The sequence below is a fragment of the Bombina bombina genome, chromosome 9 (genome assembly GCF_027579735.1).
Source record: "Bombina bombina isolate aBomBom1 chromosome 9, aBomBom1.pri, whole genome shotgun sequence".
NCBI classification, from domain to species: Eukaryota; Metazoa; Chordata; class Amphibia; order Anura; family Bombinatoridae; genus Bombina; species Bombina bombina.
The window spans coordinates 119430438-119446995 of NC_069507.1; the positions used below are offsets into that span (position 1 = coordinate 119430438).

General features: G+C 39.7%; 1 long non-coding RNA gene across 1 annotated transcript in view; it reads left to right on the top strand.

The window, feature by feature from the left end:
* LOC128640031 (uncharacterized) overlaps positions 1 to 16558 on the top strand; it is a 215477-nt gene that overhangs the window by 134175 nt on the left and 64744 nt on the right. Inside the window, exon 2 of the long non-coding RNA XR_008399284.1 lies at positions 2509 to 2560. This is a non-coding gene — a long non-coding RNA (uncharacterized LOC128640031). The remainder of the gene's footprint in view (positions 1 to 2508; positions 2561 to 16558) is intronic.

Genomic DNA, 16558 nt, shown 5'->3' on the forward strand with positions numbered 1-16558 from the left:
CTACGAAAATTAATCAGAGATTAGATCTCTGGTTAATTTTCTAAAATCGCTCTAAATGACCTCAAAATTATAGTTTTGTATTTTAAAAAATAAATCTAGCATTTTTTTTAAATAAAAATAAACTGCACTAGGCAGTTTTGGGGCTATAAAGTTGGTGGGAGTGGGGTGTTAGAAAAAAAAACGGCATTAAAAGTGCCTTTACATTGCGGTCTATGGGAACTGTGTGTTCCCATGGACCGCAATGTAAATATATATGTATATGATTATATACATATACATTTATGTGTTAATATGTGTATATACATATATATTAAAACAATGCCCATCGCTGCGCTACTTACCTCTTTTGCTGCGTGAGGTTCTGATGCCGTCTGTGACGGCATCAGAACAAGGCTCCCATAGGAGCCTAAGGAAGCACGCTCTCGTGAGCGCAATGCTTCCTAGCAATGAGAATGCAAACTCACGCTTGCATTGAGACTAACTTGTAATACCAGCTCACATTATCGTGCGCTGATATTAAAAAGTGCATGCAATCGATATTTAGCGATCCACTAGTAATCTGGCCCTAAGTTATTTTCTAAACATTCTTGGTTAGGGCTGGCCATAGATTTTAAAGAAAGTTGCTAAAAAGGAGAATAATTACTGTAAATAATTTGTTAAATATTTCAGTATTACAATATAAACACACATACAGACATAATAAATACAAGCATCTTAAATAGCAAAACATGCAGTTGAAAATATTTAAATTCAAAAGATTGGTAGGATAGATACCATGAATAAAGACAATGCTTAGAATGTGCTTTATTTGCTTAGCAGATTAGAAGGTTATTTGCAGAATACACAGAGCCTTTTGCAGCATGAACAAAAATAAACATTCCTTTATGAAGCCTGTTGTTTTAAGAAATCATTGAAGCATGCTATTAAAATGATTCTTGAAAACCAGCACAGACACTGATTTAAAGGGCATACTTTTATGACACTTTCCCAAATGAAACCCCTAATCAGGCAATGGCCCCAAGTTATCAAGGTCTGTCGGATCAGGTCCGGACAGACCTCGCTGAATACGGCGAGCAATACGCTTGCCGTATTCAGCATTGCACCAGCAGCTCACAATAGGCAGCCAGCAGGGGGGTGTCAATCAACCCAATCGTACTCAATCGGGTTGAATTCCGGCGATGTCTGTCCGCCTGCTCAGAGCAGGCGGACAGGTTATGGAGCAGCAATCTTTGTGACCGCTGCTTCATAACTGCTGTTACCGGCGAGCCTGCAGGCTCGCCAGAAACACGGGCATCAAGCTCAATTTGGAGCTTAATAAATATGCCCCAATGACTACATTGGAAAAAACAACAACCTTTATTATAGTCAATTTAAAAAATTGAGTAATAAATTTAAAAAGATTCTGCCAAGTAAGGGCTAGATTACAAGTGGTGCTCTAATAAATATTTCATGGTAAATCAGATTAACCTGAGACAGTTTAGTGCAGTTTATAGCTCTAGCACACTTTTCAGGTCTCAGACCACTGTTCCTGTGGTTTGGAACATGATGACATGTCAGCTTTATAGCAGTAGCTAGAAGCAGATAGCAATTTTAAGGATACATTTAAAATACAATGATAATTTATTTTATAAGATGTTGAGAGTCCATGAGCCATCAATATGAAATTAAAAGTCCAATCCTATAGGAGAAGGCAAAACACCCATGATTCATTAGTTATTTTTTTTGCCTCCGGCAAGAAAGATGATATAACTTGAAGTGCTGATCTACACATCAATTGAAAGGGGTTCTCAAACTGATGTGAGTCCTTATACCCCCTCAGAGAGCAGGGAATAGGACACTCCAGAGGGTTTAAAGTAGTACATAGACAGTGAGAGTAAATCTCCCGTGTGAGTTTGTCACTTGCCTGCCACAGGTGTCACTAGGACTGGTCCTGCAGTCTCCCCCTGTTGGCTTCATGAGATTACTCCTTCCTTAGATCCTGTGTGTCTCCTGCAGCTTTAAAAGCATGATAGAGTGAGTGCTGACAGGTAACTAGGTACTTGCACTCACATATCCCGCAGGCTATAAGCATGAACATGTACACATAATTCACATGGTCTGTGGACATAGTTACATACACTAGATAACACTACATACAACTTTAGGCACTTTTATACATTTACAGTGAAATTGAGGTATTGGGGTAGATTTATCATGCTGCGGATGCAGCTGTTTTCCACGTGTGCAATGTTAAATGCCAGAAATGTCGGGCGAAAATTATCCACTACAGCGGATCATGTCCGTCCGACATATGATAAATCTATCCCATTGTCTCTTTAAATTTGTTCCTGGTATTTCGTACATACCAGGGCTATGCTCCTCATTTTCAGCAGGTTGTCACATTAACAGGTACATTTTTGAAGCTTGGGAGCTCATTTTCATAAGTTTCTGAGCTTCCTTCTCTGCAGATATCAGGGAGTTAACTTTTTCCCGCTAAAACTGTGCTCTGTTTTCTCCTTTCCCTCACAGATGGTGGTCATCTTAAGTACACGTTCCAATATCTCCACAGAGCCTTAGAATGGTAAGCACCCTTAATAACTAGAGTTTTACATACATTTAACCCTTTATTGATATGGTACAATTCTTTCTCTTAAAGGGACAGACTACACTAAAATTGTTATTGTTTAAAAAGATAGATAATGCCTTTACTACCCATTCCCCAGCTTTGCACAACCAACATTGTTATATTAATATACTTTATAAAATTTAAACCTCTAAATTTTTTTCTGTTTCTAAGCCACTATAGACAGCCTCTTATCACATGCTTTTTTATTTGCTTTTCACAACAGGAGACTGCTAGTTCATGTGGGCCATATAGATAACATTGTGTTAACGCCCAAGGAGTTATTTAAGAGTTAGCACAACACAGTACTAAATGCAAGTTAATAAATAATATAGTCATGTGATCATGTGTCAGAAGATTATCCATCTTTTAAAACAATACAATTTTTAGTGTAGACTGTCCCTTTAAAGAGATGGTATCCATATGTGTGCTCCCCTGAGGATGTCTGTTTGTGCCTGTTGTACTGTATTTGTGTGCCTGTTTTCTGTGCCTGTTATACTGTATTTGTGTTGCTATCTAATTTTAGGTACTTGACAGTCCTTACTATTCAAAATCATTAAGGGGCAAACTGGTGTAGCTAAAAAATCTTAGGAGTTAACACTAATCCCTTACAAGGGTAATCTACTGACAATTTAACCCCTCGCTATGTAAGAAGTGTTGGTGCCCCCACCTACTCAGCTTTGTAACCTATGTACTGAGCTAAAGAACAGAAGAGAACCCATCACAGGCCATGGGCTCATGTGGAACATCACTAAAGAGCAACCCGTCTAGGTACCCTGTACCCTCTATGAGTACAATTTATCATTAGAATTCTCCTCTTCAGCTGAGGATGAATATTCTGAAACCTAGGACCCCCTTCAGACAAAACTTTAAGGTTTCCTCAGGAGGCCCTTTCAGTTGGCAGGCTATAAGGTTTCCTCCAGCTGTGTTAGTATAGTGTGACAAAATCTCTGACCTTATTTCCCAAGAAGCTTCCCTTGATAAAATTCAGGATTGCTTGAGGTGGATCAAGACTGTGAACATTTTTATTTGAAATGCAGCTGTTTAAATAAATTGCATTAATGCAAAGAGTGCTTCTATGACTTTTCTGGCTTTTTAAGCGTTTTTCATTGTTCTAATGAAAGAAGTTACTCACAGGCTGATCTAAGATCTAAAATTTCAGCTATTCAATTTCAGTAGCTCTCATCCTATTGGCTGATTTGAACAGCCAATAGGATTTCAGAAGCTTGCCTCCTATTGGCTGATTTGAATTAAACACTCAAATCAGCCAATAGGAATGCAAGGGACGGCATCTTGAATTGTGTCTCTTGCATTGAAGCTTCAGTTATGGCGACCGTAAGAAGAGGAGCTCCACGTCGGATGGCTTCAGGATGGACCCGCTCCACGCCGCAGGGATGAAGATAGAAGATGCCGCTTGGATGAAGACTTCTTCCGCCTGGATGGATGAAGACATCGCCGCCTGGATGAAGACTTCTCCGCCTGGATGTTGGGACTTCAGAACTGTAAGTGGATCTTCTGCTGTTAGTGTTAGGATTTTTTTTTAATTTTTGGGGTGGGTTTTTATTTTAGGTTTGGGCTTGTAAAAGAGTTGGTTGGGTGGTGGGTTTTACTGTTGGGGGGTGTTTGTATTTTTTTTTACAGGTAAAAGAGCTGATATCTTTGGGGCAATGCCCCACAAAAGGCCCTTCTAAGAGCTTTTGGTAGTTTATTGTAGGCTTGGGGGTGTTTTTATTTTGGGGGTGCTTTTTTATTTTTTTAGGGCTATTAGATTAGGTGTAATTAGTTTTTTTTTTATAATTTCGTTTTATTTTTAGTAATGTTAGTGTTAGTAGTTTTTTTTATTTTATTAGAATAGTAATGTTAGGTTAATTTATAGTTTGTTAGGTTTATTTTTATTTCACAGGTAAGTTTTTATTTATTTAAATATGGTTATATTGTAATTTTAATTTAAAGTTAGGGTGGTGTTAGGTTTAGGGGTTAATAGTTTAATTTAGTGTTTTGCGATGTGGGAGGCCGGAGGTTTAGGGGTTAATAGGTTTATTTAGTTGCGGCGATGTGGGAGGCCGGAGCTTTAAGGGTTAATAGGTTAATTTAGTGGCGGCGTTGTCGGGGAGCGGCGGTTTTAGGGTTAATAACTGTATTATAGTATCGGCAATGTCAGGGAGCAGCGGATTATGGGATAATAAATTTTATTAGTGTCGGCGATGTCGGGGGCGGTGGATTAGGGGTGTTTAGACTAGAGGTTTATGTTAGGGTGTTTCTTTCTTTCCACCATAGACATCAATAGAGTTGCGTTATAGCGATTGCCATTCCGCACTTCAGGTGTAAGTTTTTTCTAACACTCTCTCCCCATTGATGTCTATGGAGGAAAGCGTACACGAGCACGTCAAATCAGCAATCGGCTTTTGTGCGGTATGGAACTTAACGCACCAGAACGCACAGCAGAAGAAGGCTTTTCAGTTACTCGTAATGGCAGGGCTATGGAGAGTCAAATAACGCAACTTTTTTTGCGTTATTTTCGCACCCTGTTTAGAGCAAAACTCATAATCTAGGAGTTACTCTTTCCTTCCTAAAGCTGTTTCTTCTGAAAACATCAATTAGGACATTTTAGACACATCTCTGTCCAGCGCCAAAAAAACCCCCCACCAAATAGAGATCACTTCTTAACTTGGATGTAGTTTGGGCCTTAAAAATTTATTTTCAAGATACTAAATAATTCAGAATTTCTTCTTTCTTGTTTATCCATTTCTCAGATCACCCTCAAGGATCAGAAAGCTACTGCAAGGGGGGGGGCGGAGCATGCCTGGGTACTGAACGGTCGCACTTTATCTCAGCTCTGCTGATATAACAAATAATCTTACTTTTTAGACCGTTCAGCCCAGCTAAAATCTATATTTCCAGTACACCTGTCTCCTGAGGCGAAGAAAGGGAAACATAAATCACCCGATGATCACTTTAATGAGGAGTGAGTCGCTGTTTTAATAGACTGACTAGTGCTGAGACGACCTAGGGGCGGCCATCTCCTCATATGTGTAAGGCCTTCCTAGTGACTCAAGAACCTTTTTTTTTTTGTATGTCATATCTGACCGAAAACACAGGATAGAAGAGAGTACCACTGTGGTGACAATATGGCTACCTGCGGTGTTGAACTGTTAACCGCCATTACCCATCTCCTAAATGCCCACTACAGCCGCCTTTCGGACTGACTCACATCAGAATGGGACTTCATAGGTCAGCGGATGCCCCACGAGGGATCAAAAGTACACTTGGTGGAGGTAGTTGAGCATGGCCAGGAAACTACCGACGACGTTAAGAGTGGACAAGCAACGGAAAATATTCTTACAGCTAAGGATCCGGCAGTCACTGGAACATACCGCAATCAAAGAGAACTATTTGCAGAGATGATCTCATTGCCTAGTTTACCTTGTGGGATAATGGAGGAGAAGGTGTCATCTGTGGCGAGACGGCCGATCGCTGATGAGTTGGCGGGACCGCCCGCTGTTACATATGAGCAGATTTGTGTCTATGTAGTGCGGCCGGCTCCCCAATCACCTTGTGCAACAATGACAGAAGTAGGCCCCCATGGTCCGGTAATTATCATCCTGAGACTTACACACCCTCAGTCCCTCCATATTATAGAGCGCATTCTATGTTCTTCCCAGAAAAGGATATTACCCACCTTAGGAGCAAAAGTGTCAATCTATTATGCTGGTCCGTGCGACCCTCTCTCCCCCTGATACGCCAAAAAGAAGGTGTCGGTTAAGAACATGGAGACCCCAATCTACCTGGTACTTGAGACAAGTCTCAGGTGTAACTCTGGACACTTAGGCCTAGATTTGGAGTTCGGCGGTAAAAGGGCTGTTAACGCTCCGCGGGTTTTTTTCTGGCCGCACCATAAATTTAACTCTGGTATCGAGAGTTCAAACAAATGCTGCGTTAGGCTCCAAAAAAGGAGCGTAGAGCATATTTACCGCAAATGCAACTCTCGATACCAGAGTTGCTTACGGACGCGGCCGGCATCAAAAACGTGCTCGTGCACGATTCTCCCATAGGAAACAATGGGGCAGTTTGAGCTGAAAAAAAACCTAACACCTGCAAAAAAGCAGCGTTCAGCTCTTAACGCAGCCCCATTGTTTCCTATGGGGAAACACTTCCTACGTCTGCACCTAACACTCTAACATGTACCCCGAGTCTAAACACCCCTAACCTTACACTTATTAACCCCTAATCTGACGCCCCCGCTATCGCTGACCCCTGCATTACACTTTTAACCCCTAATCTGCCGCTCCGTAAACCGCCGCCACCTACGTTATCCCTATGTACCCCTAATCTGCTGCCCTAACATCGCCGACCCCTATGTTATATTTATTAACCCCTAATCTGCCCCCCACAACGTCGCCGACACCTGCCTACACTTATTAACCCCTAATCTGCCGACCGGAGCTCACCGCTATTCTAATAAATGTATTAACCCCTAAAGCTAAGTCTAACCCTAACACTAACACCCCCCTAAGTTAAATATAATTTTTATCTAACGAAATAAATTAACTCTTATTAAATAAATGATTCCTATTTAAAGCTAAATACTTACCTGTAAAATAAATCCTAATATAGCTACAATATAAATTTTAATTATATTATAGCTATTTTAGGATTAATATTTATTTTACAGGCAACTTTGTAATTATTTTAACCAGGTACAATAGCTATTAAATAGTTAAGAACTATTTAATAGTTACCTAGTTAAAATAATAACAAATTTACCTGTAAAATAAATCCTAACCTAAGATATAATTAAACCTGGAATCAGCCAATCAGAATATAGTTCAATCCGATTGGCTGATCCAATCAGCCAATCAGATTGAGCTCGCATTCTATTGGCTGATCGGAACAGCCAATAGAATGCGAGCTCAATCTGATTGGCTGATTGGATCAGCCAATCGGATTGAACTATATTCTGATTGGCTGATTCCATCAGCCAATCAGAAAATTCCTACCTTAATTCCGATTGGCTGATAGAATCCTATCAGCCAATCGGAATTCGAGGGACGCCATCTTGGATGACGTCCCTTAAAGGAACCGTCATTCGTCGTCTAGTCGTCGGAAGAAGAGGATGGATCCGCGCTGGAGGTCTTCAAGATGGAGCCGGTCGTCATCGGATGGAAGAAGATAGAAGATGCCGCTTGGAGAAGATGTTTGCCGGTCCGGATGTCCTCTTCTTGCCGGATAGGAGGAAGACTTTGGAGCACCGGATTATGGATCGCCAACCCCCGCTTGGGTTGGATGAAGATCTTGGAGCCAGGACGGATCGGTGAACCTGGTATGGTGAAGACAAGGTAGGAAGATCTTCAGGGGATTAGTGTTAGGTTTATTTAAGGGGGGTTTGGGTTAGATTAGGGGTATGTGGGTGGTGGGTTGTAATGTTGGGGGGGGGGTATTGTATGTTTTTTTTTACAGGCAAAAGAGCTGAAATTCTTGGGGCATGCCCCGCAAAGGGCCCTGTTCAGGGCTGGTAAGGTAAAAGAGCTTGTAATATTTGTATTTTAGAATAGGGTAGGGAATTTTTTATTTTGGGGGGCTTTGTTATTTTATTAGGGGGCTTAGAGTAGGTGTAATTAGTTTAAAATTGTTGTAATATTTTTCTTATGTTTGTAAATATTTTATTATTTTCTGTAACTTAGTTCTTTTTTATTTTTTGTACTTTAGATAGTTTATTTAATTGTATTTATTTGTAGCAATTGTGTTTAATTAATTTATTGATAGTGTAGTGTTAGGTTAATTGTAGGTAATTGTAGGTAGTTTATTTAATTATTTTATAGATAGGGTAGTGTTAGGTTTAATTATATCTTAGGTTAGGATTTATTTTACAGGTAAATTTGTTATTATTTTAACTAGGTAACTATTAAATAGTTCTTAACTATTTAATAGCTATTGTACCTGGTTAAAATAATTACAAAGTTGCCTGTAAAATAAATATTAATCCTAAAATAGCTATAATATAATTATAATTTATATTGTAGCTATATTAGGATTTATTTTACAGGTAAGTATTTAGCTTTAAATAGGAATCATTTATTTAATAAGAGTTAATTTATTTCGTTAGATAAAAATTATATTTAACTTAGGGGGGTGTTAGTGTTAGGGTTAGACTTAGCTTTAGGGGTTAATACATTTATTAGAATAGCGGTGAGCTCCGGTCGGCAGATTAGGGGTTAATAATTGAAGGTAGGTGTCGGCGATGTTAGGGAGGGCAGATTAGGGGTTAATACTATTTATGATAGGGTTAGTGAGGCGGATTAGGGGTTAATAACTTTATTATAGTAGCGCTCAGGTCCGCTCGGCAGATTAGGGGTTAATAAGTGTAGGTAGGTGTCGGCGACGTTGAGGGGGGCAGATTAGGGGTTAATAAATATAACATAGGGGTCGGCGATGTTAGGGGTAGCAGATTAGGGGTACATAGGGATAACGTAGGTGGCGGCGATTTGCGGTCGGAAGATTAGGGGTTAATTATTTTAAGTAGCTTGCGGCGACGTTGTGGGGGGCAAGTTAGGGGTTAATAGATATAATACAGGGGTCGGCGGTGTTAGGGGCAGCAGATTAGGGGTACATAAGTATAACGTAGGTGGCGGTCGGCAGATTAGGGGTTAAAAATTTTAATCGAGTGGCGGCGATGTGGGGGGACCTCGGTTTAGGGGTACATAGGTAGTTTATGGGTGTTAGTGTACTTTAGGGTACAGTAGTTAAGAGCTTTATAAACCGGCGTTAGCCAGAAAGCTCTTAACTCCTGCTATTTTCAGGCGGCTGGAATCTTGTCGTTAGAGCTCTAACGCTCACTGCAGAAACGACTCTAAATACCGGCGTTAGGAAGATCCCATTGAAAAGATAGGCTACGCAAATGGCGTAGGGGGATCTGCGGTATGGAAAAGTCGCGGCTGAAAAGTGAGCGTTAGACCCTTTAATCACTGACTCCAAATACCAGCGGGCGGCCAAAACCAGCGTTAGGAGCCTCTAACGCTGGTTTTGACGGCTACCGCCGAACTCTAAATCTAGGCCTTAGTATGGGCACTATGTTCCTTTATCTTTCTTTTCTTTTTTTTTTTTTTTTTATAATATTTTTATTGAGGTAATTGAATCAGGCATACAATATGTAAAGAAAATTACAATATAATACCGTATATATAACATATTCCTTTAGCGAATATAATAAGAACAATATATAGTAAATATGCTTAACAGTTTAAGTAAACAGTATTTAAATCTATTGCCTGTAGAATGTGAAACCTTCCGAACCAAGCTCAGGCCACTCATGGACCTCAAATGCACAAAGGTGGGTATGAATAGAGGAAGGTAAACTGAAATAAGGAGACCACTTTTGGGTCTCAATTGGGATACCTCAGGTTTTAATGGTTTTCTGGGGAGTGGGGTTCCTTTTTTATGACTTAGTTTTAATGGAGCATAAGTAATAAGGGATGGAAGAGGAAAGTCTAATATTCCTGAATACTTGTAGTAAAGGGGAAAAGGAAACTTCTTTTTTTTTTTTTTTAAACTGGGTCTACCAGAGGAGTTTAGAGAGTGTGGGTAGATCTAAATTTATACTGTGATAAGCAGTCCACTGAGACTAACATTATAGAGGGCTTGAAGTATGTACATATGTCTAAGGAAAGAGAAAGCTGGGGTCTTGCAGATATATAGTCAACAGTTGCCTGATTCCGGATATTAGCCAGAGGTTCACCTAAAATGTACATAATGTAGTGTAAACTATAGGTTTTTAGGGGCGAGGCACTTAGTTGGAGCGGATATATAGTATATAGCCTGTATTACTGATCCTGTGGAGCAAGTTATCTCATCCTCCAAGTTAGTTTCAATGGTGGACAAGCTACCTCAGACCTAGGTGCATTTGCAGGATACCTTTATATATGGCACTGGTGCCAGGGGTCCGCCATCCCGGCCGCAGACAGCGGAACCTCCATTCACCACCACTTCAAAAAATAGATACTAGGTACAGTTCAGCATAACTAACAGAAATACTACTATTTAAATTATAATTTTGAACACATAATAGTGTGTCCTAGCCATCTTAAGTTTATAAATGAAAAGTCAAAAGGATCATGTGTACAAGGTGCAAGACTGGGCCTCTTGTCTCTTCAGCTCTTATAGCAGGCAAAAAACTAGCAAAGACATGTGTAATGATCCAGAGACAAATTTATATACATTAAAAATCTATAGGTCTCTGTTGTAGTCACTATAACAAGCTGTTACTCCGCAAAAAACAAGGAAACCTTATAACTAGCATTATTATGTTCATGTGTTATCCAGTGAAAAGAAAAGATGAAACGTTCCTACTACTTATCTTATAATTTTGAACAAGTACTACTTGTGAGTCCATGTCACATCGAGTCCACAAAGAAAGATCAAAAAGTTTGCATGGTTTTAGGTGTTTGCATATATAGAGAGTTGTGAGGACTTTATCACTCATCTCCATGGCCCCCCAATAAGTTACTTACTAACCTATACCAGTCCTCAACACTTCGAAGTATGACTTGGGGTATAGTCCTCCACAAAAGACCAAGTAAGCTAATCCATATCTTTGAAAGAGTCTCCTCATGATAACAGAGTTGTACTCAGGACAATGCAGGCCTACCACTGTCACATTCATCACGGTAGATATTCGCCATTCTACCCCTGATGCCTTTGTAGTAAACTGTAGGACCGGGATAACTGTGAGTAAGGGACTATGCCGAACCGCTTGGATTTTCTGAGTATCTCGGCTCGCCGTTCTCATAGGGGTTGGATGTGAAGCAGGGAGGGAGTGAGTTGCGGTGATAGAGTAAGTCCCGGGCTGTGTAGGATATACAGCACTATCTGGCGCTAGTACTATCTCCCCATGGTGTTTATCCAATTGCGGTATCTCACTCTGCCCTGTCCCTGAAAGGTTCTCCTCCTTGAAAAGCTCCGGTCTGGGCTCTGCCACATTCATTGTGACCATGCTTTGTTGCGGGTCTGCTGCGCCGCCATTTCCCCATGCTGCAACTACGGCACTTGCGAGCCGCGCAAAATGTTCATCAAGAATATAGGCAATCCGCTCTAGCGAAATAGCTTCTTCGTGCTCCATCAGGTAGATTTGACAGGGTAATCCCCACTATTAATGAACAGGAATAGTACTCTCAAGGCACTTCTTAACGACAGAGGCCCAAAAGCGCTCCGCCGGAGGGTTATCTGGGAGGCCTCAACCTCCAAAAGTCTCCGGTAAACTGTAGCTGTCTCTGATCAAGATGGTAGTTGGTTCAAATTGAAGGGCTTCTTCAACTGAGTCACTCAGAATGTGTGTAAATGAGCGATGGTATGTTTAAGAGCTGATTTTAATTAGATTGGTACAGAAACCTTTAGCAGCTAACAATTAAGCAGCCTGTCATGGCCGCCGCCCGGAAGTTCCCCCCAATCACACACTTTTATCTCCACTATCGTTCCTTTATCTTTCAATAGTGTGCCCGGTTAAGCAAGGCTTTTTGGACCGGCTGACATTAGCTAATTTTTTCTGTTCGACACGTATGTTATTCAAAAGTTCAAATTTGTTTTCTGTTGAGATTGTAATACCATAACTTTTTATTACTTAGCTCTGGTAACTTTATATCTCACATTGGTTTAATAAGTGTTTGATGCTTAACTGCTTTCATATTATATGCCCAATATTGCCATAACAGTAGGAGCCATTGCCCTCAGGAGTTTCTACACCTAGGTTCGCAGGTTGTTGAGCTTTTGTATTGATTTACATATATGATATAAGGGGATTGGAGACGCCTAGTTCAATGTGTTATGACACAATCTTGGATATCCTTATTTAGACCACATTAGACTGCAGCTATGGTCTTCCTTCAAATCTTAGTTAACCTTCTCTAATTTATAGTTCAATAAGCACATCCTTGAAGTACGACTTTTTGTATTATACTGCTAAAAGACCAAAACTAAAATTATGTCTGCATTCTTGCTGGGTATAGGGCCCATACCCAGAGGATAGGACTTAAGGCAACTGAGCTATAGAAATGTAGTTTTTTCTCAGCGTGTGTTTGCATTTAGGACCTTAGTTTAGTCAGTCTTAAAAATAAAAATAGATATGGTATTCTTCAGCCCCTAATCAACTATTGTATCATCTGTTTATAATTCTACTACTTTGTGCACTTATTATAGGCCTGTGTTCATAGATATATATTTCTAAGAGGGTAAGAAGTGCATTGGATTATTTTATCGCTCGTCACCTTGCACAGCACCGCTAGGTCAGTTTCTCTCGGCTTTAATCCTCTATCCCATTTACCTTGTTAAGAGCTCTGACAAGGCTAACTATACACGTACAATCTTAGCAGTTAAATGATGTTCCCATAGTTAACATTGAATTTTTAGTTGCCAACATATATCATAAACCCTTGAGGGTCGTCTTATTTATTTATAGTTGACACCCTACATTTTAAAAGTTTCCTACGCTATATATTTTAATTAAAGTACTCAACTTACCACCTCCCCCCCCCCCACAATATACCTCCTGATTTAGGAGGGTTAACCATACGGCTCATCTTGCCTATGCCGTAACATAAACTCCCCCCTAGCATTTACTCTTACAAATTACCACGGTAGAGACTCTAATCACTATATTCTATTCAGCAGGGCTGATTACCATAGTTTTCCAGACGAGTCTCTGATTGTTTGTTTCACCATGCTATTTCCATTCGGGAATAGTACCTCCATTGTGGTTATCACCTCATATGTTAATTACCACTGTAATCTAAGCTTATATTATACTTTCTGTTGTACCGAAAATGCAAGGTAACCAGTTTTATTTCCTATAGACTTTATAAATTAAGAAAACTGAAGTTCACTGTTTGGGATCCAAAAGCGGTCCCCTAACGCCCAGGAGAGCCTCCTAACGCTTTATCTTCTTTTTCATTTTGTGAGGTCCAAAAGTGGTCCCATTTATTTATTGTTTGGAAGGCTCTTAGCTTAACCGGCAAATAGGATGTCTATTGTTTGTTTTCATCAATGTTCTATAATTTTGATGTGTACAGTTGGAACTGTCTTTCTAATCCTTTCTGTATTGACCGCATTGAAAATTGTTGTTTGTATGCCGTAAATAGAACTTCAATAAAAATTATAAAAAAAAAAAAAAAAAAAAAGAAAGCTACTGCAATCACCTTGGCAGCGTGGCTTAAAGCTTTTATTTGTGTTGTGTACTTAGTGGTGGGGAAGTCTCTCCCTGAATGAATTACTGCTCATTCAGGAGTAGCATATGCGAATCAGTGGTTCCACAGAGGGAGAATAATTATTTGTCTTTCCAATGGCATGGAGAGTCCATTATTCCATTCAATTACTGTTGGGAATTCAACTCCTGGCCACCCGGAGGAGGCAAAGACACCAAAGCTTAAATATCTCTCCCACTTCCCATAATCCCTAATCATTCTTTGCCTCAGTAGCTTGGAAGAGTTGAAAACGGATGCTCTGAAGGAAATTAAGTCCTTTAATGGGTAGTTTCCCTTTCAAGACAGGACTGGGGTTAATGGTGTGTCCATATAATTCTCTTGAGTAAGAGTATTGGTTGCTGTTAGCTGCTGGAGGTCGCAGAGTAGTCTCTGTTCTCTCTCCAACAATTTATTTTAACACCCCCATCAGGCAACCAGTGTAATGCTTACACTTCTTTCCTTTCTACCCAGGTCACTGTCAGATGTCAGATGAAGCTGGCTAAACCTGGCCATTATTTATATATTTAGAGGGCTCATCAAGGGACTGCTCAGAAGAGAGGTGCCCGGGTGGCATCTTATTGCCTCAGAGGGGGTCTGGGACTTTTAGTTATATCCTTCTTAAGGGATATCATGAGGAACTGGGCAGAAATAACTATTTACTAACTAGTCTACCTAGTTAAAATAAATACAAACTTACCTGTGAAATAAAATTAAAACATAAAATAGATACAATATAACTATTAGTTATATTGTAGCTAGCTTAGGTTTTATTTTACAGGTAAGTATTTATTTAGTTTTAAAAAGGAATAATTTAGGTATTAATTGTAATTTTTATTTGGAATTATTTTAATTATGTTAAAGTTAGTGGGTGTTAGGGTTAAGGTTTCTTTAGGGTTAGACTTATGGTTAGGTTTAGGGGTTGATAACTTTAGTATAGTGGCGGAGACATTGGGGGCAGCAGATTAGGGGTTAATAAGTGTAGTTGGGTGGCGACGACATTGGGGGCAGCAGATTAGGGTTAATAATATTTAACTAGTGTTTATGATGCGGGAGTGCGGCGGTTTAGGGGTTAATATGTTTATTATAGTGGTGGCGATGTCCGGAGTGGCAGATTAGGGGTTAATAATTTTATTTTAGTGTTTGCGATGCGGGAGGGCCTCGGTTTAGGGATTAATAGGTAGTTTATGGGTGTAAGTGTACTTTGTAACACTTTAGTTATGAGTTTTATGGTACAGCTCTGTCACGTAAAACCCACAACTACTGACTTTCAGATGACGGTACAGATCTTGTAGTTATAGGCTGTACCGCTCACTTTTTGACCGGACAGGCAAACTCATAATACTGGCGCTATGGAAGTCCCATTGAAAAAGGACTTTTTAAAAGGTGCGGTAGTTACGTTGCGTGACGGCCAAAAAAGTGTGCGGTACCTACAAGACTTGTAATAGCAGCGGTAGTGAAAAAGCAGTGTTATACTCATAACGCAAAACCCGTAATCTAGCCGTAAGTTTCCAGGGAACTTTTCTGTAAGGTCCCCTTTGCATATCTTTCCAATTTTGATGTTTTTGCCTCGGGTGAGGCTTCTTTTGAGGAGAAAGGGCTTCTAGCAGTGGTGCCTTCAGTATAGGTCCATCTGTCTTTAGTTCTCCATCCCTATCCATTCTGTGTCCTCTCTGGCTTAGGTTTTGGTTTCCCAACAGTAATTGAATGGAATCATGGACTCTCCATGCCATTGGAAAGCAAACAAAATTTATGCTTACCTGATAAATTATTTTCTTTCCTGGCATGGAGAGCCCACCACCCACCTTTTATATTTTTAAAAGCGGATTTATTTTTATAATCTTCAGGCACCTCTATACCCCTAGTGTTCCTCTTTCTCTTTCATTGTTCCCTCGGTCGAATGACTGGGAAATATGGGAAGTGGGAGGGATTCTTAAGCTTTGCTAGGGTGTCTTTGCCTCCTCTTGGTGGCCAGGAGTTGAATTCTCAACAGTAATCGAATAGAATCGTGGACTCTCCATGCCAGGAAAGGAAATAATTTATCAGGTAAGCATACATTTTGTTTTTAGCACCTTTCAAGTTTTAAGGAATGAATAATCAGTGTTATGATTGCATTATTTTGGTCCTATGGAAACTTACATCTGCCCATCCATATAGTTGCAGACATTACTCAACCACCAAGAATGAGTACCAGAAGAGGCAGGGGGAAGATATTCTTCGCCTACTAGTTTCATTATGAATTGCCAAACAATATTACTTGCTTTTTTTTTTTAGCATATTTTAATAAATTACATTGCTCTTTTATATAAATGTTGTTTTTCATGTCTTAATCTGGTTAGTGTCACTGTCACGTAGGACCACAGTTAACAGATCAATTAAAAATCAGTGACTTCATTATGTAGACAAAGAATAGCCTCTGCAATTGCTACTGTAAAAAGAAAACCCTATGAAAAGAGGGAATCGTCCTTGAAGTATCTTGTACTACATGAAAAAAGTTAGCAATTAACCCTTAGGTTGCCTTCAGTGTTTGGTATTGAAATGTTGTGCAGCTGTCTGATGGCTGGTAAATTGAAAGTTAAAAACACTTAAATGGTTATATATGGAAATGTGCTGTTTCTATTTGTATTATTAATATTATTATTATTATTATTTTTTCCTGGAATCAATTGCAGGGTTTGAGTGAAAAGTATACCGAAATAAAAGAGACAGGTTATGTCAGCATTCGCTGTACAGT